Source organism: Sturnira hondurensis, unplaced genomic scaffold, assembly GCF_014824575.4.
Source record: "Sturnira hondurensis isolate 20B ecotype Veracruz unplaced genomic scaffold, ASM1482457v3 Scaffold0001221, whole genome shotgun sequence".
NCBI lineage: Eukaryota > Metazoa > Chordata > Mammalia > Chiroptera > Phyllostomidae > Sturnira > Sturnira hondurensis.
The window spans coordinates 6,269,804-6,294,916 of NW_028073852.1; the positions used below are offsets into that span (position 1 = coordinate 6,269,804).

The window sequence follows — 25,113 nt, forward strand, 5'->3', positions numbered from 1 at the left end:
AACAGGCAGAGCCAGGAGTTAAGCCCTCAGCTACCTCCTAACACAACCCAAGCACTTTGCGTGCACGTGCGTGAGGGGCCTCGTTCTTAGGGGAAGATCTGCCAGCTCTGGGCGGGACCTCAGGTGCCTGAGGAGTTGCCGGTCAGCTGGCCTGCCCCCTCTGGAGAGGAGGAAGCCAGTGCCTGGCTCCGGCCCAGCTGCCGCCCACGCAGGACCGTCTTTACCCTCCCCCTCCTGACAAGCCTGCATCCCCAGCTCTGGAAAGGCCATGCGGGCAGTCGGTGGCCCCTGTGTATGCCCCGCTGTCCCCACAGCTGTGTCTAGATGAGCCTTCGGCTCCGCGGCTTGCTGTGGTCAGTAAGATGCGTCCTCCCCTAGATTCGGAAATTACTATATTTTAAATTCCCAAATCATTATCCCTTGTTGGATGGAACTATCTGAACTGAAATGTTTAAATCTGCAAATATTTTAAACTGTTCATCTTTCAAACAAAGATAATAAAATGCTGTGTGTGTGAGCCACCCTGAGGGCGACATAAGAATGATCTTATCCACATGTTCATCTGTATACACAGGGAAAATGCGAACAGGGGGTTATCGCATGGGAGCAACTTCAGGGAGGCGCAAGAGCCCTTGAACATAACTTAGTTTCTGAAGTGCTTTCAAACAAGTCCGTTAAGCTCATGTTCTTGCTGCTCTTTTGTTTGGCGAACTCTTCCTGGGACGGAAAAAGGTTTCCTTCCGCCAGGTTTTTCTTGGGGTTTCACTCACATGGGCAGAGGTGGAGTTCATCGCGTTTTCCTGCAACTGGTGCAGATTTTAAATACACACTGATTGTGCTGCTCAGCCGTTGCCCGCTAGGGGGCCCAGTGTGATGGACAGCCCAGGAGGCCCCCGGGCAGCTGGGGCCAAAGGGGCCTCGCCCAGAGCAGCAGGGGAAATGTCTTGCACAGATGTCACAGGTGCTGTGGAGCTCACCCCCGCCTCCTGCCACCTGTCTGATCTGTGTTTTTGGAGAATGCCTGGATTTTAAAGATCTGGATTTTAACTGTCTGTGAGACCTTGGACAAGCCAGCCACTCTCTCTGGGCCTTGACTGGCTCATCTGCCAAGATCTTTAATAAAGATCTTTAATAATCTTTCATAAAACTTGGCTTACAAAAAACAGGTAGTGAACCAGGTAGTCCACAGACAGTCCATGGGACGCAGAGGGCCCGAGACCTGCACCCGCCGGTCTGCACCAGATGCACTGCCTAGACCCCCCTCACCCAATCTACAGAACGAGGAGCATGGGTAATACCTGCGCCCCCCAAACTGTGCTTTCAGGAGCCATAGCTCGGTTCTGCCGGCCGCAGAGGTGGCCCTGGCCTACCCAGGTGTATTCACTAATATGCTGGCGTGCACTGTGAGCCTCTCGGGGGCGGGGGGGGGGTGTGCAGGATGCACCACTGAATAATGGGACTCTATTTTCCGGGCACCAACTAATATATTCTTGCCACTGTGTACCACTCAGCGCAGTCTGGGACATGCCCTGCGACCTCCCTGCAGCTTCCCTAGGGTGCCTGCCGCTGAGACGTGTTGAGGAGGTTACATGAGGCGATGCCTGCAAGTGCACCTGGCACTGCGCCTCGCACTGCCTCTGGCACAAGGTAGGTGCCCACTGAGGGCTGGTAGCCATTATTTATAATAAGGTGTTTCCTTTTCAGCTCCGACACGCTATGCTTCTAACTAGCGCGTAATTCAGCTCCAGAGCTTCTCAAGTCAAAAGAACAAGACTGGAGGAAGGACAAGGGTGGAGGAAAACTGTTCTGGGCTGGCCATTTATGCACTGGGATCACTTCCCGTTCTCACAACAGGAAGATGTCGCAAGGTGCCAGCCCCTAAAGACAAGGCTCGGGGGATCCGGCGGTTCCCTGCTTAGCTCAGATGCTGTGGGGGGTGTTTGAGACTGCGCAAAGGCGAGAGGTGGGCTCCGGGCTGTTTTGGGGTCGAGCAGAAGAACCCAGCAGCATCCTGTGTGGGTCAGCTTCCCCTTCCCACTGCCCTGTGCTGGTACTTTAGCCCTACCACGAGGCACGTCCCAGCCTCAGGGAGACACCAGGGCTCTGCATGAGGCAGGCCCTGCTGCCTCTAAGCCTCAGACCCCACAAATGTTCGGTGGAGGGCGTGTGCCCCCCCCCCACACAGGCTCTCCAGCATGAGTGGACGCTCAGTGTCTGGCACCAAGTAGGTGCTCGACCAAGGTTGCGTCTTCCTCCACAGGCAGCTCTCAGTCAGCCTGCAGCAGGGCAGCTTCCTGCTGTCCTTGTGGAAGGTGAAGGGCTGGCCTTGTCCCAGCCGGGCCTGCCCAGGTTCATTCACAGCTGCCGGTCCCTGGGGCTGCTGCAGCCGTCTAGCTGGCGGCCGCCACTTACCTGCTTCGGCTTGGAATCTCTGCTGCCCCCAGAATCTTCCCACGCTCCCTAGAAAGATCCTGGCTTCTCATCCACACCACCTGTTGCCACTCTTGTCGACACAGCCTGTGCCCGCTGTCCCCAGGCGGGGTCCCTTCTACACAAAGAAGGGCTTGCAGGCTTCCTGGGCGGCCCACCTTTCATGGAAATGACAGCAGTGGCTGCCATATAGCAACCCGACCTGTGCCTGGGCTCACACCCTCTGTCTCTCAGCCTCAACTCTTCAGGGTGTGTGACAGTGTGCCCACGTCAGGGTGAGGCTCAGAGAGGTGGGGGGACTCGGTCAAGGCCGCGTGTTGGCAGGTGGCAGCCTGTCTGGCTCCCACATTTCTCCACCTCCCCGCACTGCCGTAGCTGTCTCCACTCCAGCTTCTGCTTCGAAAGGCGGAGCTTCCCCAGTTGATTCTAATGCTTGAATTGACAGCCAAGGTTGATAACCCTTGTTATAAAAGCACTGATTCTCACACTGACCTTGAAATCCCCTGGAAAGAACTTTTAAATGCTGGGGGTGAGGGTGCACATCGTTGGGGGTTGAAGGTGAGAGGACACGAGTTCCAAGGAGGGTGACTGAGGAACGGCTGGAAGGGGACACTCGAGGCCTGCAGGGGTTGTGATAATGTCCTATTTCTCAATCTGGGTGCTGGCTCTTGGAGTGTATTTATGTGAAAGTCTCTGAGCTGCACGTTTATGATTTGTGTACTTTTGTGTGCATGCAATTCTATACTAACATTTTTTAAATAATTTCTTGAAGTGAAGAAAAAGGCAGTTGTCATCAGTCACTTTGCTGCCTTCTGGGAAAAGGCAGCCTGGCCCTGGACTCATGGTCTTGGGGACGCTTTTCGCAGCACCTGGCAGCAGATGGCCTTCGACCACGAGCGCACCTGCTCTCTTGCCCTGACGCTTCTTCCTGGGCTGATGCCATTGGTAGCTACAAAATGCCCACCGTGGCTGCAGCAGCAGGTACTCACCAAAGTCAGGCCCTGGGCGAGGCTCTGCAGCCCTCCTCCCCACAGCCAAACCCCAGGACCTAGGGCAGCAGGATGTAAGCAGCTACAGCCTGGCGCCTGGGCCTCGGCTGTGGGTCCCCCACTGACCTCTGCCTCCACTCTCTGCCCCACAGGCTGGGAGGGCTCGTGTGGTCAGCAACTGTTTCCACTGAGCGGCCTCCATCTGGCAGTGGGGAAGCGCTCCCCCATCCCCTCCCCACCCCTGGTTAAACCTCTCCCCCCTCCCTCTCCCTTGCAAACTGGATCTTGGCAGCGTGTTGCTCTGCAGCCTGGTTGGCTAAGCCTAGGAGGCTGCAATGTCCGATAGTGGAACATTGCTTTGTTTTAAGTGGTAAGGCTTTAGGCAAGGTGGGAGGTTATACAGAGAGAACTCCCAGACTGGGCGGGGCCCCAGGGGCACCTGGAGAATCACACCTCTCCTGTGCCCTCTGCAGCCACTCCACATCAGTGGCTGATGACCGACTGGGGCTCTGACGGTTGCCCTGTGGGGACAGGATGCCTTTTAAAAAGACGTGGTAGCACAGGATGGTCGGTGTAAATGGAGACACTGATTCCCACCTCCCAGGCTAGAGAGCTGGGAGGAGGCCATTCTTTTCTATCATACAGGCCCCACTTGCTGTGCCTGGGCCGCTGCTGGCCTCTAGTGGCCACTGGGTAAATTGCACAGCGAGTTGGCTGGAAGAGGAGGTTGGGGGCGCCGCTTTTCCCCACTTCCAAAACTGCCCGACGCTGGCATTCTCAGCCTTGACAGACCCTTGCTTCCCTTTCCATAAATCGTTATCAACTTTATGATTTCATAAACCTGACCTGTTAATATCATTTTCATGGTTTGAGCAACCTGCTCTTCAAGATTTAAATTTGCCTTTGACCAATAATGACTCCTGGTAGGGGCGGGAGGTGGTGTATGCATGTGTGTGTCGTTTATAACAATAAGAAATTGTCTTGTTTTTCATTGTGGCCAGAGTACAGAGCCTATATAATTCTTCCTTTGGGGGAAGCTGAGGTATGATCTGCAGTCCGGTTTATAGTCGGTGTGTCCCAGGATGGCTGTGAAGGCAGCCCGACACAAAATAGTAAATTTACTTGGAACATTGTGAGGCTTTCTTTGTGATGACACGTTACAATGTATTTCACGTGTGGCCCGAGACCACTCTTTATCCGGTGTGGCGCCGAGACGCCAACGGCTTGGACACCCCGGAGTGTTTGAGGAGGTATATGTTCTGTGGGGTAAAGTCTGAGCCTGATAATAAAGCCAAAACTTCACAGTCCTCTTAACACATGGTTTGAGCAGGTCCAAAGCATCACTGTGGGCTCATGTGTTTTCCTGGGTGCAGGGTACCTGTCGTATCTGCACCCTCACCTGCTCCAGGGCTGATGTCTGTGCTCCCAGGCTGCTGAACAGCATTCAAGCCCCAGGAGGTGCTTCTCCACACCCACCCCCGCGTCCCTGCCGGGAAATGCAGCTGCCTTTACAGGTTCAGCGAAAGCTTAATGGGGCCCCTGCTCGGTACTATTTGGGGGTGTTCTTAGATGAGGGGAAAAATTAACGACCTGTCAGGGCTTTTCTCTCAGATGGCACTAGATGTGAGTGCAACGAAGTCGCGTTTTCTATTAACACTGAGTGTACAATTTCTTTGTGTTTGTTCCTGTAAGTGGTTCCAGAGGTACACATGAATTTGTACAGTACTGGCCTCAGTTGTAAATGGAAACAGGACATTTTTGCAATATTCTATAAATCACATTAGTTTCAAATGTGTCTATATGTCTAGAGTTTAGAATAACATGATTCTTTACACTGGCAGCTAGATGGGCATTGATGCTAGGATTATGAATTTTAACATTTTTTGCTTTAAAAGTTGTGTATATTTTAAACTAAACTTTAAAATCGAAAGTTACTTAAAATTAAATTAAGCTTTCAGCCCTGGCTGGTGTAGCTCAGTGGATTGAGCACGGGCCTACGAACCACACGATCATGGTTCGATTCCCAGTCAGGGCACATGCCTGGGTTGCAGGCCAGTTCCCAGCAGGGGACTCAGGAGAGGCAACCACACATTGATATTTCTCTCCTTCTCTCCTTCCCTTCCTCTCTAAAGATAAATAAATAAAATCTTTAAAAAAATTAAATTAAGCTTTCAAAGAGTGAAATTAAATGTTTGGATTTATGTAAATAATTTTGATATAAAAATTTGTTATACATTAATTCTAATTCGTACTTTTGCCTTTTAAATCATTAAATACTTTTTAATATTTTAAATAAGGTAACTTTTGGAAAAAATAATTTAAATTTTTACATAAATTTATATTTTTATAAAAATACATTTAAATTTTTGTATTTTGAATATAATTATGTCTTTAATTCTTAAATATATTTTAAAATCCTGACAATAGCATGATTAGTGATTTTGCTGAAAGGAAGATAAGAAAAATAAATTTCATGTAATTGTTATAAACATTTATGAATTATATATGGATTTATTACTCATCTCAACGTGGTCAGCCCATCAACCCAGACATGTGCAGTGAAAATTCAATTTGCACCATGGCTGGTGTGGCTCAGTGGATTGAGTACTGACCTGTGAACCACAGGGTTGCTGGTTCGATCCCCAGTCAGGGCGCATGCCTGAGTTGTGGGCCAGGTCCCCAGCAAGGGACACAAGAGAAGCAGCCACACATTGATGTTTCTCTCCCTCTCTTTCTCCCTCCCTCCATCTCTGTCTAAAAATAAATAAATAAAATCTTTAAAAAGAAAATTCAATTTGGTCATCTTTGACATTTTGCTACCTTTCAGTAATATATAAACCAAAACTTTGTATACATTTAAATTTTTTATTTTTTAAAGGAATATCGGTCAGAATATGAGGATAGATCACATTTAACAGCTTGTTAGTTGATTCGTATCTTGTAAATATTTAGACGGATGATCTGTTGCTTTCATTTGTCTTCCTGCCCTGGGCTGTGACATCGAGAATTTATTCTTGGACCCTAGATTGGGTTTTCCAGTGCCTGAGTGGATGGGCACCCACTGCAGGGTTCCTGTCTGTCCTGTTGGAGAGAGTCGGGATAGACAGTCCTCCAGGTCCCCTTCTGAGTGCTAACACCATCCCCTCCAAGCTTTTAAGCTGCAAGAAGACCCTCCTCTGGTCAAACCCCCAGCACGTGGTCCTGGGCTGTGGAAGCCTCCCTCCCACCAGAGCTCCAATCCTGTACACAACAAACTGTCTTCGGGTCATCTGAGACACCATTAGATTTGGGGGATTAGTTCATACAGTGGTACCCCGAGAATGCCCTCCTCCCAGGGCTCTACCTCCACCCCAGCTCCCGCTGGCTTCACATCCCGACCTGCAATGTGCTGCGGCCCTGCTGGGAGAAGCCTGCAGGCAGAGGGCGTGGGCAGCCCCGCCCACTCAGGAGCGCTCCCTGCTCTCCTTCTGCCAGGCCCCGCCATCCTGTTTCCTAGGGCAGAGTGGCCACCGGTAACAAAACTCTTCTTGCCTCCTTTTTGCTGCAGTTGGTGGAAATATCTCCCGTGGTGACTAATGGCACTGAGACGCGTGGCCTTCACGGGGAGGTGACAGGTTGTGAGGTTATCATTCCATAGACGGCTAACCCCACACCGACCCTACCAGGGGGCGCTCTTTCGGCAGCAGGTGTCAGAAACCCAACCCGGACTTGTTTTCACAAGGAGGGAGCGCACTGCCTTGCAGGGCCATGGGAAAGGCCAGGGAGTGTCCAGCGAAGATGGACACTGGGGCTGGCAGCCCGTCTGGGCTCCTCCTCTCCGTGGGCGATACCCACAGGAGTCCAAACTGTCGGCTCCAGGCTCGCACCCGGGGGCTTCCTTCCTGTGAGAGGCCGAGCTGCTCCGCTCAGTTGCCACTCGAACTACACTGTTGCCAGGGAGGGCGGAGCCCTGCAACAGCCTCACCACCACCCCGTGGGGAACGGAGTTCCCCGGAAGGAGGCGCCGCTCCCAGGAGGGGAAGAAGGCGGGCAGACAGAGCCACCCGTGCTGTGCTGTCCGTCCAGATCCACCCAGCGGTCTTCACGGTTGTCACTTATCCTCCCAGGCCCATCTGCCATTCTGTCCGAAGCTGCAATAGGCCCCAGGTGGCCCGGATTTACATGGTTAAGTCCAGAGTATTTCCAGGAAACTGATGATGTCACAGAACAGGGGTTCCAGAAGGCGGGGGTGGGGGCTGTTGCAGCACTCTCAGCTTCTTTAGAACATGGACTAGAGTGCAGTTCATGAAAGAAAGGAGGGTCCCACCAAACAGTTTCATTCTACAGACCCTCGCAGAAACCCCTGAGCTGCCTGGGACCTGCCTGGGACCTGCTTGGGACCTGCCTGGGGCCTGGGACCTGGGACCTGGGGTCGCAGAGGGGTAGGAGAGAGGTAAGCTGCAGAAGGGGAGGAGGAAGTGCACCTGCCAGAAACCCTGTCTTCCCCCAAGGGACCCCCAAGAGGGGACTTCATCACCTCCCAAGGCTCAGGGACACCTGTGTCTGAAGGACCCCCGAGTCAGGGCGGGGCAGGGTTGCACGATCCCGTTGTACTCATGCTAAAAAATGTACCTGTCATTTGCCTGAAATTCTCATGTAGCTGCGCATCCCGTGATTCTGTTTGCTAAATCTGGCAACTGTAGGGCGGGAGAGGGAGACGGAAGAATGGTGGCTCAGATGGTATGGAGGGAGTCTCAGAAGACAGAACAGAAGGCGAGGGGGAAGGCAAGGCCTTCGGGGCAGTCTCCTGGTCCAAAGGGAAGCTGCTTCATGCCCGACTCATCCAGCTGAAGGATGGAGAAACCGAACTTTGCCCTCAGGAACACCTAGTTTAAGGGGAAGGATACACAACCCCACCCCCAGTAGGGCCAGAAATAGCCCTGCTCTCTGTGTGCGTGGCATTGCCTGTTGTTGAGGAATATAGGCCAATTATTTTATGGACATTCCCTCTGTCTGGCTTTGTCTGATGTTTCCTCGGGATTAGACAGAGGTTACACGTCCCTAGCCAGGACATCGCAGAATAAACGAGGAGATGAAACTGCCAGGAGGGGGAGCAGTGAGCCAGCGAGCGAGGACATCTGGCTGCTCTCTCCAGATTCCTCAGCCTCTCGGAGAAGACCAGCAGAAACCTCCGCTGCACCTGCTCCCCTCCCAGGATGACACAGGCGTTACTCATCTCCTGGTCAGCTGCCTCGTTGCCATAAATCAGGCCGGCCTCATCAACCGCTGTGACTTGGCCAAGGTGCCGCCCCGGGAAGGCATGCACGGGTTTGAGGGCTGCTCCCTGAGAGACTGTGAGTGCCATTTCCCCACACCCCCACCCCATTTCTCCTCTCCTGGTCATGCCCTAAGTGGCCATCTTTCTTTCTCTCTCGATCACCTTTGAAAGCCAAGTTCAGAAAGCAGCCCCCTGCAAGAAACCTTTCCAACAGTCCATATTCATGCAACAACTATTAAATGAGCATTTATTAAGTGCCAGGAACTATTTTGGGTGCCAGGGATGTAAACAAAGCCCCTTTCCCCCAGTGTTCTTATTCTGGGGGAAAGACAAGTGATTTACAAACAAAAATATACAAAGTACTTCCTGATGGTGATAAGCGAGTGCTATGCAGAAGAATAAAGCAGGGGAAGTGATGTGTGATACCATTCTAGAAGGAGAAATCAAGGAAGGCATCTCTGAGGAGGTGGCATTGAACAGTAATGAATGAAGGACCTAGGTCACCCAAATTCTAGGGGAAGAGCACTCCAGGCAGAGGGAACAGCCAGTGCAAAAGGCTGTATCCTATGGCATATTGGGAGAATCACCATCTTGCCCAGAATTTGTGCATACCTATCTTACAACACTTTCTCCTTTTAATCTGCTTTGTGGTTTTGGGGGTACACATCTTCTTTCTTGTACTACAGGCCCTTTAAAGGTGTGCATTAGGCCCAGCTAAATGTGCCTCACTGGGCCCAGCACCGTTCCTGGCACACAGTAGCTGATTAGAAAGTGCCAGAGACGTGGATAGACAGATGAATGATTGCCCTGGGGGGTGGCTGGAGGGTTTAAGGGTGAGAGGAGAAGCGAGGGGGCGTTTTTAGCCTGCTAGCCCCATCTGGCCTCTTAGGTCTTGTTCCTTCCTCTTATCCCCCATGTCGACCTTGGCCACTCTGTGCTGAGGCCTCCTGGTTTGGTCTGGGGGTGCCTAAAGTTTCATCTTGTTTGGTTCCCTGGGCTCAGCAGAGGCCTGATGATTTGTCAGGTAAAGAAATTAAAATTATTTCCTGATAACACATGTGCCATTTGGATGTCGGTTTTCGGTAGGATGTCATCTTTTCCACGACAGACTGGAAAGTTCTTGCTGAGGTGGTCGAGATTCTAGCTGGGATACCAGGAAAAGTGAGGGGAGACCGGCGTGCAGCTGCGTGCCGTGGTTTATCCGAGGCTCTTCGGGTGGGGATGCCGAAGCCGGGAGTCTCAGGGTGGTGCCTGGCACAGCCCGCAACCAGTTGTCACTGGGATCAGTTCCAGGGCTGTTGAGAGGCAAGCGTTTGGAGTTTCACATTTCTGGGGGCTCGTCTCCCCACGCCTCCCAGTTAATTTCCCTTCAGGTCCCCCCTCCACAGTACCCTCTGGCTCTTTCAGCATCAAGGGGTCAGGGGCGGGGTTATCCATTTGGGGACTCCCCTGCCCTCTTCTCTGAGTCGGAAAAGGGGAGACACCGAAGGAGGCCCTGCTGAGCTCGTCTTCGGCATGGGATTCCCCGATAGAGTCGTCTCGCGAGGCTTTTGATGAGGGGCACGTCGCGACGTGGTCGGCAGCTTTCTGGTCCGCGCCACACGAGGGCACCCCGGGCTCCTCGCCCACGACCCGGTGCTCCCGCGCTCCCCCTGGCGGCCGCCGCGGGGCCTCGCTCGGTCCCAGGACGCTCGGCGGAGCAGCTCACGGGACCACGCTCCTGGGCACCGCGGCAGCAGCTGAGACAGGTGGGCCACCCAGGTGAGGTGACGCCCGGGACGCCCGGTAAAATTCAAAACGTAAGACCTTGTAGGGACGCGGGTTTTACTAATTTGATCCCCTCGCTTCCGGCCTGAGAAACGCGGTTTCGTGCCACGTGCTGCAGGCGAGGTACAGTTGGTCGTGCAGACACGGTTGCTGAGGGTGAACTTCGGGATCAACTTCTAAATCGCACAGCAAGAGTCTAGAGGGATTTGTTAGGCAATGGCTTTTTCTTTTTATCACATTGGGAAGGATAAAAGTCCTCCTGGATCTGTAGTGAATTTCCCCGTGGTGACTCCTCTCCAATTTTCTCCGGGACAGTTTCTCGAGTCTGGTGCGGTGATGAATTTTTTTAACTGCACAAGAGCTGCTTTGTATTAAATACGTAGTTGCATGTTACTAAATTATTTTTAAAAAGTATGATTTGTAGCAGAAACCTACAAGATTTTTTTATATCTGGATTAACCCAATTAGAATCCAGTTTTAATAACATTTACAAAGTAAAGGTTATGAGGACATAGGATCTTTAAAAAGCAGGATGTGTCCTTTAAGGAGACGAGGGCACTAGAAGTGGTTAAATAAATTTAAATGTTTCTGTTTTTGAAATACTTAAATACTTCCTGCAGAAGTAAGGGAATAAAACAGATATAAGCCCACGTAGAGCATCCTGACAGTGAATGGAAGGGTAACTTCTTTTGCCCGAAGGCAAAAACATCTGCCTGTCTTGGGAAGGGAGGGGCTTGCTGGCCGGAGAATGAAGGGAGTGAATGACCAAGGTTCATGTTCCGTACGTAGAGAGGACTATGCCACGTCTTGCCGGCTTGATTTCAGTTGTTGTAACATCTTTCATAGTTACCGTTTTTGCTGTAAGAAACCACATGTGGTTCTCTCTACCAAGAAACCAGAATTGAAAGGCCCACAGAGACCGAAAGACCCTACCCCACAGCGTTTTTGGTAGGGCGGTGCAACGAATGTTAATTCTCTTTGAAGACCTAGCAAATCATACCTGGGATTGATCGCAGTGTATGTGCTAAGTTAAATTACAAGTTGTAGTTGTGTTTCCTTTAAGAAAAACTGGATATTTGTGTACTTACATGACACTGTTTTTTTTAAAGACAGTCTGCCTTGTGTATACTTGCCCTACATTTATCCAAAATTAAGGATTATGTATCTCTATGTTAATTTTGGTTTTTAAAAATATTTTATTTATTTTTAGAGAGGGGGGAAGGGAAGGAGAAAGAGAGGGAGAGAAACATCAATGTGTTTGCCTCCCCAGTGTTTCCCACTGGGGACCTGGCACGCAACCCAGGCATGTGCCCTGACTGGGAATCGAACTGGCGACCCTTTGCTTCACAGGCCTGTGCTCAATCCACTGAGCTACACCAGCCAGGGCTCCATGTTCATTTTGTATCCCCTTCGTTTTCTGGCCTAGTGTCTTGTAGATGACAGTAGCAGGCGCTCGTTGGAGATGGGTCAGGTACCGATTGTTAGTAGGGGAGAGCTTGGAATGGACGGAGTTTTGATCATTCTCCAGTGGGCGCCATAACTCCGAACATCTTCCATTTGGGGAACTAAAGCCGGCCTGAGCAGGTTCAGGTGCTCGATGTGGCCCGTGACTGACTACAGTGGCAGTTAGTGTGTTTTGAGCTGCTGTTCCCCACCGCTCGCCAGGCTCTTTTCTTTCTTTACCGGATATGGTGTCCACTTGTAGGATGCTTTACTTTTTGCAATGTTATTCCACAAGATGATGGCAACAGGAATGACACATTTTTGTGTTCTAAACTTTCAGACTATGTCCCCTTGCCTAGAATAAGTAACAGCGCGTGACAGTGGGCCATTTAGGCCAAGCACACTGGTTTCACCCATTTTTTGGTCAGCGCTTTCAGACAGTAAAGGCCGGGAAGAAGGGCGTCAGGCAGAGAGTGGGTGTGCGTGTGTGTTGTCTGGAAGTAGACACGTTCTGGGGCTGGTTTAACACACCGCGAAAGCACACAAAGACATGTGACTGGTGGATTTGGATCTTGCTGTGCCGTCGGGGCTGAGGGAGGAATAGACCGTGCTGGTAATTTAGGTGAATTCTTGTAGGCCAGAGTGCTGGCTTCAGCGCTAACATCAAATTCCTACTGAGTACTTTGCAGGTAAATATAACTGTTGATGGTGCGAAGACAGTGGTGGATGTTATCAGCATAATTTTCTAAAATTATAGATTTTAAAAGGTTTATTCACTGGACACTACGTTTTCCTTTTATGGAGAAACCACTTAAATGACATGCGAGTGTCCGACATACCCACGTAGGGGTGACAACTTGTTACTATTGTGCAAAATCGAAATCATCTGGTTTTGCTTGAGCTAGAGGTATTCGGCTGAATGAAGCCTTTATTTATTTTTATTGTTAAAGTTCAAAGTTAGTTCAGCCTGTAGGTTGTATGACCTACTTTGCCAATATAAGCCCACGTAGAGCATCCTGACAGTGAATGGAAGGGTAACTTCTTGAGAAGGATTGCACAGAAATCTATTTTGAATAGGCATTTGGGGAAGTTCTGACAGCATTTGAAATCCAGCATTTGCTAACTCTAACATTTTAAATTGCAGTTGGAATAGAATAGTTCTCGTATTTCACTTGCGTGGGACTTTGGCGAATACCAGCCGCAGACTTGAACTTGGGAGCCTCTGACGACCACAGGGAGCAAAAGGCCTGCTCTTGTCCTAGGCTGTGCGAAGTCTGGCCTCCTGTGAAATCTGAGAGGAAGGGATGCAGTGTTGACGCTGAGGAGTTCAGAAACCTGAACATAACAGGAGACCCACCGCTAATGTGAGCCCCATCTTGGAATCAATTCCATTTAAAAACCGTGACTATGGTCTAGCCCAGGGGTGTCAAACTCGTTTTCGCCAGGGGTCACATCAGCCACATCAGCCTTCAAAAGGCCAAAATAACTTTAGGACTGTGTAAATGTCACTGCTCCTTCACTGTTAAGGAGATGAAATGACATTCCGCCCTTTGAAGGTCACTGCGAAGCTGATGTGGCCCCCAGTGAAAATGAGTCTGTCACCCCTGAGCTAGACACCGGAAATGAGATGCAGCCCCTTCTCTCGGAGTTTACGTGCTAGGGGCTGTGCCAGGCAGTAAACAGGAGTGAAGTAAAACAGAATGTAAAAAAAGCTGCGAAGGAAGCAAATTGGGTGCTGGTTGCATATTTCAAGAAAATTATTTAACATGTGGCTCTAACACCCTAAGTGTCTTCTCCACGTGCACGCTCCGGGTAGCCCTCTAAAAAGTGCCAGTTACTTTCCTAGAGCAATGGCTTCGTTGAGACAAGGTGGGAGGGAGACGCTTCCCCCGTCAGCACAGGGTCTCAGACCCTGTTTCCCAGGATGAATTGCTCGCCGTGCAAACCCCATCCACAGGAATCCGCCGGTCATCACTGACTCAGTGGTAGCTCTGTCTCATCCAGGAGGGAGTGAAGAAGAAGAATCAGAGGTGGATACTGAGGACACCGAGGGGATGGCAACATTGTAGACGCCTTGGAAAGTGTGTCCCCCTCGCACCACCCCCCAACTGGTGTTCACTTTGTAGGTCACCTGCTTTCCTTGGAAAGTAGGAAGCAGTATGGCCAAGAGGAGGAAGAACGTCTCTCAGATTTCAGCTTTGGAGAGGAGTTCGGATTGCCAGAACTGGACTAACACGTATGAATTTCCTGGGATGGCAGGCCCTGTGGCTTCCTTGGAAAGCTCTGCAGCACCCCCCAACTCCCAGCCTCCTTTAATCCACTCCCCATTACCCGTAGGCTGCTGGAGCCTGGGACCACCCCAGCGTGCAGCCCGAATCCTGCCTCACTGAGGTGGGGAGGGGAGGCCCAGCTGAAGGTAGTTGTCCCCTGTGCAGGGGGAAAAGGACCACTTGGTCCCTGGTGATTCTGGAGGACAGGTCCCCTCTTCTGCAGTCACTTTCGGCCCAAGATGAATCAAAGTTGCCTAAATAAAGGTTGGGACCTGAGGCGGGGGAGGGGTGCTGGGTTGCTAGGGGTGCATGTGTGACTGGGTTGCCAGTTCTTCCGCTCCCACTGAGCATGAGGTGCTGGTACACCGCTGTCCTGGGTGGCCTGCTGTGCCCCAAACCTCTTCCTGTCATGTCTGGGCTGCACCTCTGGGCCCCACGGCTCCTGTTCACGTGGCAGCTGTTGTGGCTGCTGGCCCAGGCAGCCGAGCCCCCGGAGTTGGCCCTGGACCCGGTCCCCCTCACCTCCATCCCCCTGAGGCCAACCAAGCCAATGTTTAAATCAGCAACAACCCCCCCCCACCCACACCACCACCAGAGCCTTCAGATACCTCCAAACCTCCATCACTCCGAGAGGCCTCAGCCCTGCCCAAGGGGCCCCTGAGGAAGTGGAACCTTCTCTAATCCCTCAGGGGGCCCCAGTTTAGCAAGCAGAAGCCCCTTCAGCCCAGGAGGAGGCCTCAGCTCAGCTTCCACCCCAACAAGAGGCCTCGGCTACAATGTGCTCTGAGCGGCTGAGACCATTGTTAGTCCCCGAGGAGCTCCGATGGGTATGCAGCCCCTTCCAAAAATGCCGACTCTTCAGTCCAGCAGGGGAGTGCGGCTCCTCCTTGAGTGCCCCGTGCTGGTGCAGAACCTTCTCCACTCCAGCAGAGGTCCAGCCCAGCCTCCGGAATGCTCTGTGGGTGTTGAAGCTCCGCCTTCAGTGCACTGTGAGGTGACAGTCTCCCCTCTGGGTTCAGGGGAAGCTTGGCATTCGGCGATGCTTCATATTAATGTCAGAGATGTGGAGCTGGGGGCTTGGAGAGCAGCAGAGCCCCCGCAGGGGACTGCAACACCTGTGACGGACCAGGGCATCTCAGACCATCCTCCCAAGTCCACCGAAGGGGCCAAGCCTGCAATCCAACAGGGGACCCTTCCACAGCCCCCCGAGGAGATAGAATCCTCTGCATCCCAGCAGGAGACCCCAGCTCAGCCTCCTTACTGCAGGGGCTGGCACCACTGCCCGGCCGCGGACGCACCTCCTCCAGGACACCCTGGGCTGACGTTTCCACACCCAGAGCCTGTTCGGGCGCAGCAGCCAACCTCGACTGATGCTGCGGTTCAACCATCGGACCCGGGAGGTGTCAGGCCTCAGCAACCAGAGTCATCCGAGACAGGTCCTGCAGAGATGAAGAGAACCCACCGTGAACATGCGTGGGCTCTGCCTGCAGTAATGAGACGCTGCGGTGTCCGGCCTTGGCTCACGGCCTCGGCTCGCAGGGTGCCTGTGCCCGAGCCGCCGCCTACAACGGCGCCTCCCCGGAGTTGTAAGAATTGCCTTTCTTCGTTTGGCCTCTGTGTCCCGCTGGACATGGCGGCCTTCCCCTCCAGTCTCCCTGGGCCTCATCTGTGGCATGTCACCCATTCCTTATCTTCGTTCTTCTTACTCTTGCTTGCCCCTCACCAGTCTCTCGCTTGTCGTTGCCACATTGTTTGCCCTCATCCGTGTGTTCAGCCATCATTTCATTCCTTCCCTCTACTCGCCTGCCGCTTTTGCTCCGCCCTCTTCACAGCGACGACACAGCCCTCTCCCCGTCTCGTCGGTGGTGACACAGCCAAGGGGTTCACGGTAGAGGCTCTAGAGCCGAGTGACTGGGCTTGCACCCCGTTAGGTCATGTGTTAGCGCTGGGACTCCGTTTCCTCATCTGTAAAATGAAGACCACGGAAGTTCCTGCCCCCTAGGACTGTGGGATAGATGAGCTAATGCATGTGAAACATTCACATCAGCGCCCAGCATGTGTGCGTGTGCGTGTCACCTGTCACTATTACTTCAGTTATGTGCAGAGCTCGTCTTGTCCTGTGGCTTTCTATCTATGTCACCCGTGTTGTGCCCAACTCCGGGCTAAGTAGCTGTGGGAGCCACAGGTGTGTGACACTGTCTACAGTACCTGACGATGACAGATGGGAAGAACGGAAATATGCACAAAAGGGAGGGGATATATAATTACTGTATTTTGCTGTATATAATGCTCACTTTTTTGCCCAAATTTCTGAGGGAAAAATAAGGATACGCATTATACATGGGTAGTGCTAATTCTGTATCTATATAGACATTTTTAATTCTTTTATTGATGCTTGTGCATTAGAAGTATAACCCAAAAGCAATAACGATATCCATGAGCAAAATAACACTGTGGAACACGATGATCGGTTTTGTTTCTAAACATAAGTAAATAAAAAATTGAATCGAGCCCTGACTGGTGTGGCTCGGTGGATTGAGCACAGGCCTGCGAACCAGAGGATCGCGGTTCGATTCCCAGTCAGGGCACATGCCTGGGTTGCAGGCCCAGTTCCCAGCGGGGGACACACAAGAGGCAACCATACATTGATATTTCTCTCTCTCTCCCTCCCTCCCTTCCCCTCTAAAGATAAAGTAACAAAATCTTTTTTAAAAAATTGAAACAAAAATTTTTTTTAAAGATTTTTTTCCTGAAAGTGTTGGGGCACAAAAATGTTGGGGCACAAAAATGTTGGGGCACATTATGCACAGCAAAATACAGTAAGTACTAAAAGGGACACAGACCAGAGATGCTATGTAATTCAGCAGAATCTGCAGTCACTGGGTTGTGGAAGTCAGAAAGCCGCATGGGTGAGCGAGAACTCCAGCTGGGACCTAAAGGGTGGCTACGGTTTGCTAACTAGAGAAAGAACAGTGAGTCCAGTGTGGGCAAAGCCATGGCTGAGGGGATGATCAGGACCTAATAGACCAGCCTGGCTGTAAAAGAATCAGTTTAGGAAACAGGGGAAAGTATGCTTATGAAAAACCATGGCTATCAGCTATAGGGGCTTGACAGTCACCCTGAGACAGGGGACAGCCACTGGAAGCTTTCAGGTGAGAGAGACAGATGATTAAAATAAGAGGATTATTTCAGACTCCCTGTGTAGAGCAATCTAGAAGGAAAGCTTGATTGAGGAAGACCAAATCGAATGTTCTGGAAAAACTGAGGAGTAAAATGAGAAGGCATTGAATCCAAGTGGTAGAGACAGGAGTAGAAAGAAAATCCTGGGAACACAATAAAGGAAGAAGTTACCAGACCTAGTAGATGCCTGGAGCTGAGGGGTGGGGTGTACAGGAAAGAGAGAGATTGGATGTGGCCTTGTGAAGTACTGTCCTGGACGATGAGGGGAAGGGTGGCAGTGTGATAGTGGCAGGGGGGGTGACACATGGTTCTCTTTCGGGCCTCAAACAATTCTTCACACACATGCACTGGCCAGCACTCTGTTCAGTACTCGAGAGACCCCTCTGAGTGTCCCCAGAGTTCTTGTCTGTGCAGCCCTTCCCCCCCTGGAATTCTGCTTTGTAAGTTCTAGTCTCCTTGGTTTCCTCAAATCTCATCTCCGTTTTCTTAGGGAGTTCACCAACCTCTGCCTGGGTTTTTCTTCCCTGCATCCTGACCTGGAATCCCAGAGCTGCCAGCTAACCACAGGGCTCCCTTCATTTATCCCCTGTCTCTTGGGGACCACTGTCCCTCATTGCCTGAGGTCCAATTCCTTGACAACTGTGACGTATATTGTGTCTGGTTTTTAAATTGTTTTTTAAAATATTTTATTTATTTATCTTTAGAGGGGAAGGGAAGGAGAGAAGGAGAGAAATATCAATGTATGGCTGCCTCTCATGAGTCCCCTGCTGGAAACTGGCCTGCAACCCAGGCACGTGCCCTGACTGGGAATCGAACCACGATCATGTGGTTCGCAGGCCCACACTCAATCCACTGAGCTACACCAGCCAGGGCTTTTAAATTGTTTTTAAACAGGAGGTTAAATTGGCCCCAGGTACTCCATCTTAACCAAAAGCAAGTAATATTCTTTTGGGGGGCAGGGGTGGGTGGGATGCTGCCAATAATATTCTTTAAATCCGTTTCGTTTTAATCCAAGATCCAATTAAAGATCTGGCATCCCATGTCGTGTCTTTGTTTTCTTTAATCTAAAACACTTTCTTACCTTTTTGGGGGGTGTATTTTATGGCAGTGGCATTTTGGCCGTGTCTAAGAGGGTTGTCCTGTAAACTGTCCCACAGTCTGGACTTGCCTGTTTGCTCATGATCAGCTTCAAGGTGAACTGTTTAGCAAAGATACTGCATGGGTGAGGTGTTCTTCCTACTTCATCGTTTTGAGTGGCCCATTGTGCTGCATTTGATCACTCGGTAAAGGTCGTGTCTTCCATATCTGTCCACTGCAAAGTCTTTTTTCCCTTGGTAATTAGTAAGTAATCTTTGGGATGATACTTCAGGATCAGTGAAGATACTACTCTCAATTTTTTATCCATCTGTGCCTCAATGGTCATCCTTGTCTCAACCTATTATTACACTGGTTGTTATGAAGTGACCAATTTATTCTATAAATGATAGCTCCCCCTCTTTTTCTTTTTGGGTATCGTCATGAACTCATGGTCTTGCCTCTAAATTAATCTTGTTATGCCTTATTAGCATCATTCTTTTTTAAAAGATTTTATTTATTTATCTTTAGAGGGGAAGGGAAGGAGAGAGGGAGAGAAATATCAATGTATGGCTGCCTCTTGTGCGCCCCCTGCTGGGAACTGGCCTGCAACCCAGGCATGTGCCCTGACTGGGAATCGAACCACGGTTCATCCGGTTCACAGGCTTGGGCTCAATCCACTGAGCTACACCAGCCAGGGCAGCATCATTCTTTTGAATGTTCAAATCCCCCAGATTTGGCCAATACAATCTGTAATTATTTAACCATATAATGTTTGTTATGCCCAGAGTAATTTCTGATATATTTACTACTCACAATTAGGAATTGAAAAAGGGACTCCGTGAGTTGGGGACTTATCCAGAGTCTTCTTAGAAGTCTTCCCTAGCCCTGGCTGGTGTGGCTCAGTGGACTGGTGGCCTGCAAACCAAACGGTCGCTGGTTCAATTCCCAGTCAGGGCACATGCCTGCGTTGCAGGCCAGGTCCCCAGTGGGGAGCGTTTGAGAAGCAACCACACATTCATGTTTCTCTCCTTCTCTTTCTCCTTCCCTTCCCCTCTCTCTAAAAATAAATAAATAAAATCTAAAAAGAAATTAAAACTTAAAAAAAAAAGAAGTCTTCCCGTTCCTGTGCACTCTCAGCCCAAAGTGAGGCTTTCAGGTTGGGAGAAGCAGGCACTTGTGAATTAAACTTCAGATCTGTGTCCCCCCCGTCCTACCCCTGTCCCCTCCATTCTAGGCCTGCCGCACCCATGGCCATTCTTACCCTCCTGTTGGCCACGTCAGCCCTCCATGTATTCCCACTATTCAGGAGCAGCACACGGCCGGACCCCGACCAAACTGCCCTGGCGATGTGCCCCGACAACGCTTCCGCACATCCGGTGGAGCCTGGGCCTACCTGCCGGACCTACTCTCCTAACTCTTCGCCACTAATTCTCTGTTTCCATTTATAGGATCTCACTTAGCCCTTTGGCCTGCTGCTTCTGCCAATTTCACCGTGACATTGAGGCTGCCGGCCAGACAGTCAGCTTGCACTGAGACTCTGAGTGTCTCGCAAACACACGTTGTGGTGAGTCTGAGTCGCCCGGTGATTTTAATTTTATCAGTGTTTTCATTTCTATTCTCAATCGAGGATGATACATCTTTAAACAAATAATGGACCTGCACTGTTTTTATCCATTCCCTCAGAGTTCAACCCCCTACATTTCTAAGAACGCCTCCCTGGCTGTGCGTCCGATTAAGGAACGAGAGGAAGGAATGGAAGGGGTACGGGAATGGACAGCAGTGGCCGCGTGGTGCGTGCTGTGCTCTCTGCTTGCCGCTTCACTTCCAAGTGAGAACGTGTTCGCTCGTGTGTCATGGTTTGGGCACCGGTTTTATGGGCATTCGTTTCAGTTGCCCTTTGCCTCCAAGGACACATAGAGATACCTGTTTATTTTGTTTTTGCAATTTTATAGAAAGATCACCAATGATGCTGTTGTGTGAAAGTTCTATCCAAAGCCTGATAATTCCCGGTTCCTTCACCGGAAGCCACTCCCAGGCCCTTCTGGTGGGTGGGAGGGCCCCTGTCTTCTTCACTGTCCACCTCTGGGCTTGCTCTGAGGCTCAGGGTTTTCTATCCAACAAACCTCAGGTGCCTTTCAGTGTTTTTCTGCATAGTAGGTTTATTGGCACCTACATGGTAACTTCCAGAATGTGCTTTCATGCCCTGGAATACCGCTTTCTGTCAGTGATCTGGATGGAGCATGTCATAAATAATAACACGGTGATACTCGTATAAAGATAGCAATGCTTAGGTTTCAAAACAATGTTTTGACCAATCCCATTACTCCCTTCTACCCCGAAGGTGGGCAGAACGGGCATTTGAGTCTCCTTTGGCAGGTGCGTGGAGACAAGACCAGGAAGGGCTGGGACCTATCGCTCAGGTCTCCGGGTCCCCGTCCGGGTCTGTCCGCAAGCCCACGTCCTCAGGACCCTTCCTCCCTCATTTGACCCTCACCACCAACAGCGATACTTTTAATTCTTCAAGAAAAGAAACCTGGCTGCACAATCATACCCTCGACCTTCACGCAGGCAGAAGCTTTAGACGGTTCCCCAAGTGAAGCTGAAAACGTAAACAATGACACGAAATGAAAGCAGAGCTGGCAGCTGGCAAAGGTCGCCTTTGCTCTTCTGTATTTAGGACCTCAGGTGTCATTGCGTGGATTTGTTGACCATTCCACCCTGGTACACGACCTGCCAAATCTCAACCTACGTCCCAGCGGCCTGCCGGAATGTAAGCAAACAGTGAGAGCAGACACAGTGGTCTGTTCTGTATAGAGCCTTCTGTCATGGGGGCCGGGATAGGGACCACGCTAAGGAATCAGTGGGCAGGTGGGGAAGGGGAGACCACCTTCCAGATATCCCGATGCGGACCTGTTTGCCGTGGGTGTTTACCATGGTCATCTGTGATGGTAGCAAGAACACGAGCGACCCGAAGACGTGCAGGGAGGCAGCCTCACGCGCCCTCTGCGTCTGAGCTGGGCAGGTGGGGCCCGTGAGTGTGGGGCGTCCCATCGACCAGCCGGGAGTGCAACTGTGTGCAATCGTCCAGCCTCAGGTTTTCTTCAGTTCTGGGCAATTGGCCCTTGGGGACCAATGGATTTATCCTCAATAAAGTTACTACAGTTCACACTGTGGAATGTTCTGGGTGGATAACCACTCGTTAAAGAACATACCTTTTCCTCTTTGGTGGTGTTGACAGTCACAGGCTCACGTTGTCTCCCCTCCAAATGGCACTCAAACACCTGCTGGCTCCCAGTGTTTTCATGGGGCCGTGTGGCCGTTGGCTGACAAAAGCTGTCCCATGAGTCCTTCCTGACCAAAAGCGGTCTCTTTTTTTTGGACAGATAAAGAATTCGTAGAAGAATCGTTCAGAAAGGCGTTGCAAGGCCGGGAGAAGGACACCAGCGCTAAGCTGACAGCTGAGCTGGAGAGGGCGTCTTCCAGCAGAAAGGGGGACAGCTTGTCGGCCTTCCTGAGTGAGCAGCTAGACTGTAGTGGGAGAAGGGACATTCATGCCCCAAACTGCATATGGCCTTGTTCTGGGGGAAAATATAGAAGATACGGAATCAGTGTTATCACCATTCATTAAACTCCCGTTTTCAAATGTACCAGACAGAGGTATGCCCGTGAGTCACTGGAAGAAACAACAGAAGGGACCTTTCCAAATAAATTGAGGGCCCTGGCCAGTGTGGCTCAGCTGGTTGGGCATCATCCCGGAAAGCAAAAGTCGCCAGTTCGATTCCCACCCAGGACACATGCCTGAGCTGCGGGCTCGGTCCCCAGCTGGGGGTGTGCTCAAGAAGCAACCAGCCAACGTTTTTCTCCCTCTCTTTTTTCCTCTCTTCCCTTCTCTCTAAAAATAAATAAATAAATATTTTTAAAATATAAAAAATAAACAATTTTTTAAAAAGTCATTGAGGAAACTATTTTTCTGGAACAGGCCTCCTGATAAAGCTTCTCAGAGAGCAGCAAGAAGTTAAGGTTTCCAAGGAAGAGCAAGATACATATCAGTGGAAAAACGAGAGCTATAAGACCGAGAAGAGAGAAGCCAAAGGGAAACAGGGAGCGCGGGAGTCCAGCAAGGTGAGCATGGCACCCGACGCGCGGGACCTGGGCTTCCAGTGGGCCAGCACCTGCCATGGAAGCACCCAGGCAGGACAGCCAGGGGCGCCTGAATCTCATCTTGACCACACAGCCGAGACGGCCATCTCCCCCATCCCACTTTGCTCACTTGGAGAACTGTGCCGCTGTTCCTAGGGTGGACGAAAGGCGGACCTAACACACAAGACAAATTATACAAGAAAATGCTAATGCCAAGAGCACATAACACACAGGTTTGGTATGTTCTTTAAGAACAGATTAGCAATTCGCCTGAAAGAGGAGGGTTTTAGAGCAATAGTTAAGAATAATTAAAATAGCCTAGAGAATAGTTAGTTTTCATCCTTTCCATCTCTTTGGGTTTTTTTAATGGTTCTTTGTTTTTTTTTTCTTTTCTAGCTCACTACAAAGTTGCCAGAATATGGGTATAACAGCATACTCGTCGTGGCCATACCTGTGATTATAGGGGCGATAACTTTCATTGTAATTTTCTGTTTCATTGCGGTAAGACCACCGTTCTTTCGGGTTTCCAAAATATGTTCTGTCTTTAGAATAGATTCAGAATGGAATCCGATTTCCACACACTGAAAATCAGCCACTTTCCCACCGACCCCTCCCTGATACTCCTCTTCAGTCCCGAGCCCTGAGGTATGCTTCGTTCTTTCATTAAAAATTATATTCCAGGGTTTTTTAAAGGAAGCCCCCTCCCAGAGAGCTCTGTGGAATTGAACTCTAGATAGCAATCTGCTAGACTGTTCTGAGAAGCTAAGTGTACTAGGCCAGAGTGGACACGATAGCAAAATTTCTTCAACTCAAAATAACAAAGTCGGTTTGCTATGCTCACCAGTTACTCTCCTTCTACCACTTATTTCTTTTCTTGTTGGCCGAAATGAGGAGAGAGAGAGAGAGAGAGAGAGAATGGCTACCCCCGAGGAGCTGTCTCCCTGGCGTAGAGGCTATGGCTCAGACAAGAGTGTGATCTTGTCAATTCATTAGATGTACTTGGCAGCTTTCTTCTCTAGTGGGTGAGGGCTGTCCAAACTTTTGGGGTCTCTGGACCACACTGGAAGAAGAAGAGTTGTTTGGGGCCACACAGTAGACACACAAGCACAAACTGATGAGCAAAAAAAGGTTTTAAGTAAATTTACAGTTTTGCGTTGGGCCGCCTTCATCGCCACCCTGGGCCACATGTGGATAAATTCAGCTGAAACACTGCCACCTAAAGCCAACACCAGGCTTCTCTAAAGCGTGGCATCCTTATTGTCCTCTGTTCCTGGAGCTTGCCTGTGTCACTTCTGTTCCATGACATCCTGGCAGGTGCTAACAGGCAGGTGCTAACATTAAAAGAGTAACTTAATAAGCTGACCATCTTGGCTCTTCCCTACTAATTCCACCTTATCTGCCTTTCAACGGTCGTTCCAGCCAAAGCAGCCCCTTACCGTACCGTAGTCACACTCTGCCCATTCCTATTCCTGTTTGTGTCTTTGCCCATCTAAAATTGCTTTGGGGTGCTCTGCCTGGGGGACTCTCAAAAGCCAGCTCGAGTCCATCTGTCCTCGTAAAGCCTTTCCCTGAGTGCTCCAGCCCCACTGGTCCTAGTCCTTCTCTGAGATTTGTCACTATTTGGGGGGTGGAGGGGGGTTAGCAAGGCATTCCCCTCCCCTGAGAACTTAAAAATATGGTAAATCACTTTTTAAAAGGTGACTCCCTAAGAGAAAAATACCAGGATCAACATATGGAGCAGAGCAGAGGTGTGTAGGGACCAAATGGCTTCCTGGCCTACCAGACTTGAGTAAAACCTGACTGGACGTTGTGTGCACTAAAGAGGAATATGTCCGTCTGCAGGAGGGCTGGTCAGTAGGAAAGCAGAGAAAAGGTGAGGGAGAGACCAGGGCACTGCCCGTCCCAGCCTTGCCCAGGAGTAGGGGCGGCACTCAGGCAGCAGATGCGGAGAGCCGAGCCCACTAGCCAGGCTGCGCCTGCCAGGGAGCCGGGTGGGTCCGGCTTAGCTCGGTCTCTCCCACTGAACACTGAATTCAGCTGACTGCTCTTGTTCTGTTTCTGCTCTCGCCAAGTGGCCTTCTGATGGCGCCTTAGTGTGCCACGAGGCCCTAGCGCCACAGCACGTACTTCCCAGACCCAGACCCCAGAATGCGCAGGCCCAGGTGGTGTCTGCGGAACGGACGTCATTCTCGCTGTCAGGCTGTAAGCTGGCATTCTGGTTTGTCACTAACCCTGCGAGGTTGACGAGGAGAGCCCAGTCCATTCAGAAGAAGTGAGTCCTCTCTTGGTGAGGAGGGTCTCGTTTCTGAGCTCAGGAGCCTGGGGCCAGCTTGCCGAGGCCCCTGGGTAGGCGGTTATTGGTCATCGTGGAGACAGTACCCTCTTCGTCTCCAGGCAGCCTATGGCCTTTTGCTTTTAGGAATTTTACAAACTCCTATCCTGCATTTAATTTCCACATAGCTTAACCTTGCCCTTATGTCCTCTTATTCGATGTCAACAATCCCATGAGGACAATAGGACCACCCTCTTCTATAGATGAGAGATCAACTCAAGGCCCCAG

The 25,113-nt window shown here is 50.7% G+C and overlaps 1 long non-coding RNA gene across 1 annotated transcript; it reads left to right on the forward strand.

Moving 5' to 3' along the window:
* The first annotated feature begins 20,113 nt into the window (after positions 1-20,113).
* On the forward strand, positions 20,114-22,529 carry LOC119003310 (uncharacterized). Its single transcript, XR_005069932.1, has 3 exons — positions 20,114-20,241; positions 21,797-21,928; positions 22,393-22,529. It is a non-coding gene; the product is annotated as an uncharacterized LOC119003310 (long non-coding RNA).
* The last annotated feature ends 2,584 nt before the right edge of the window (positions 22,530-25,113 follow it).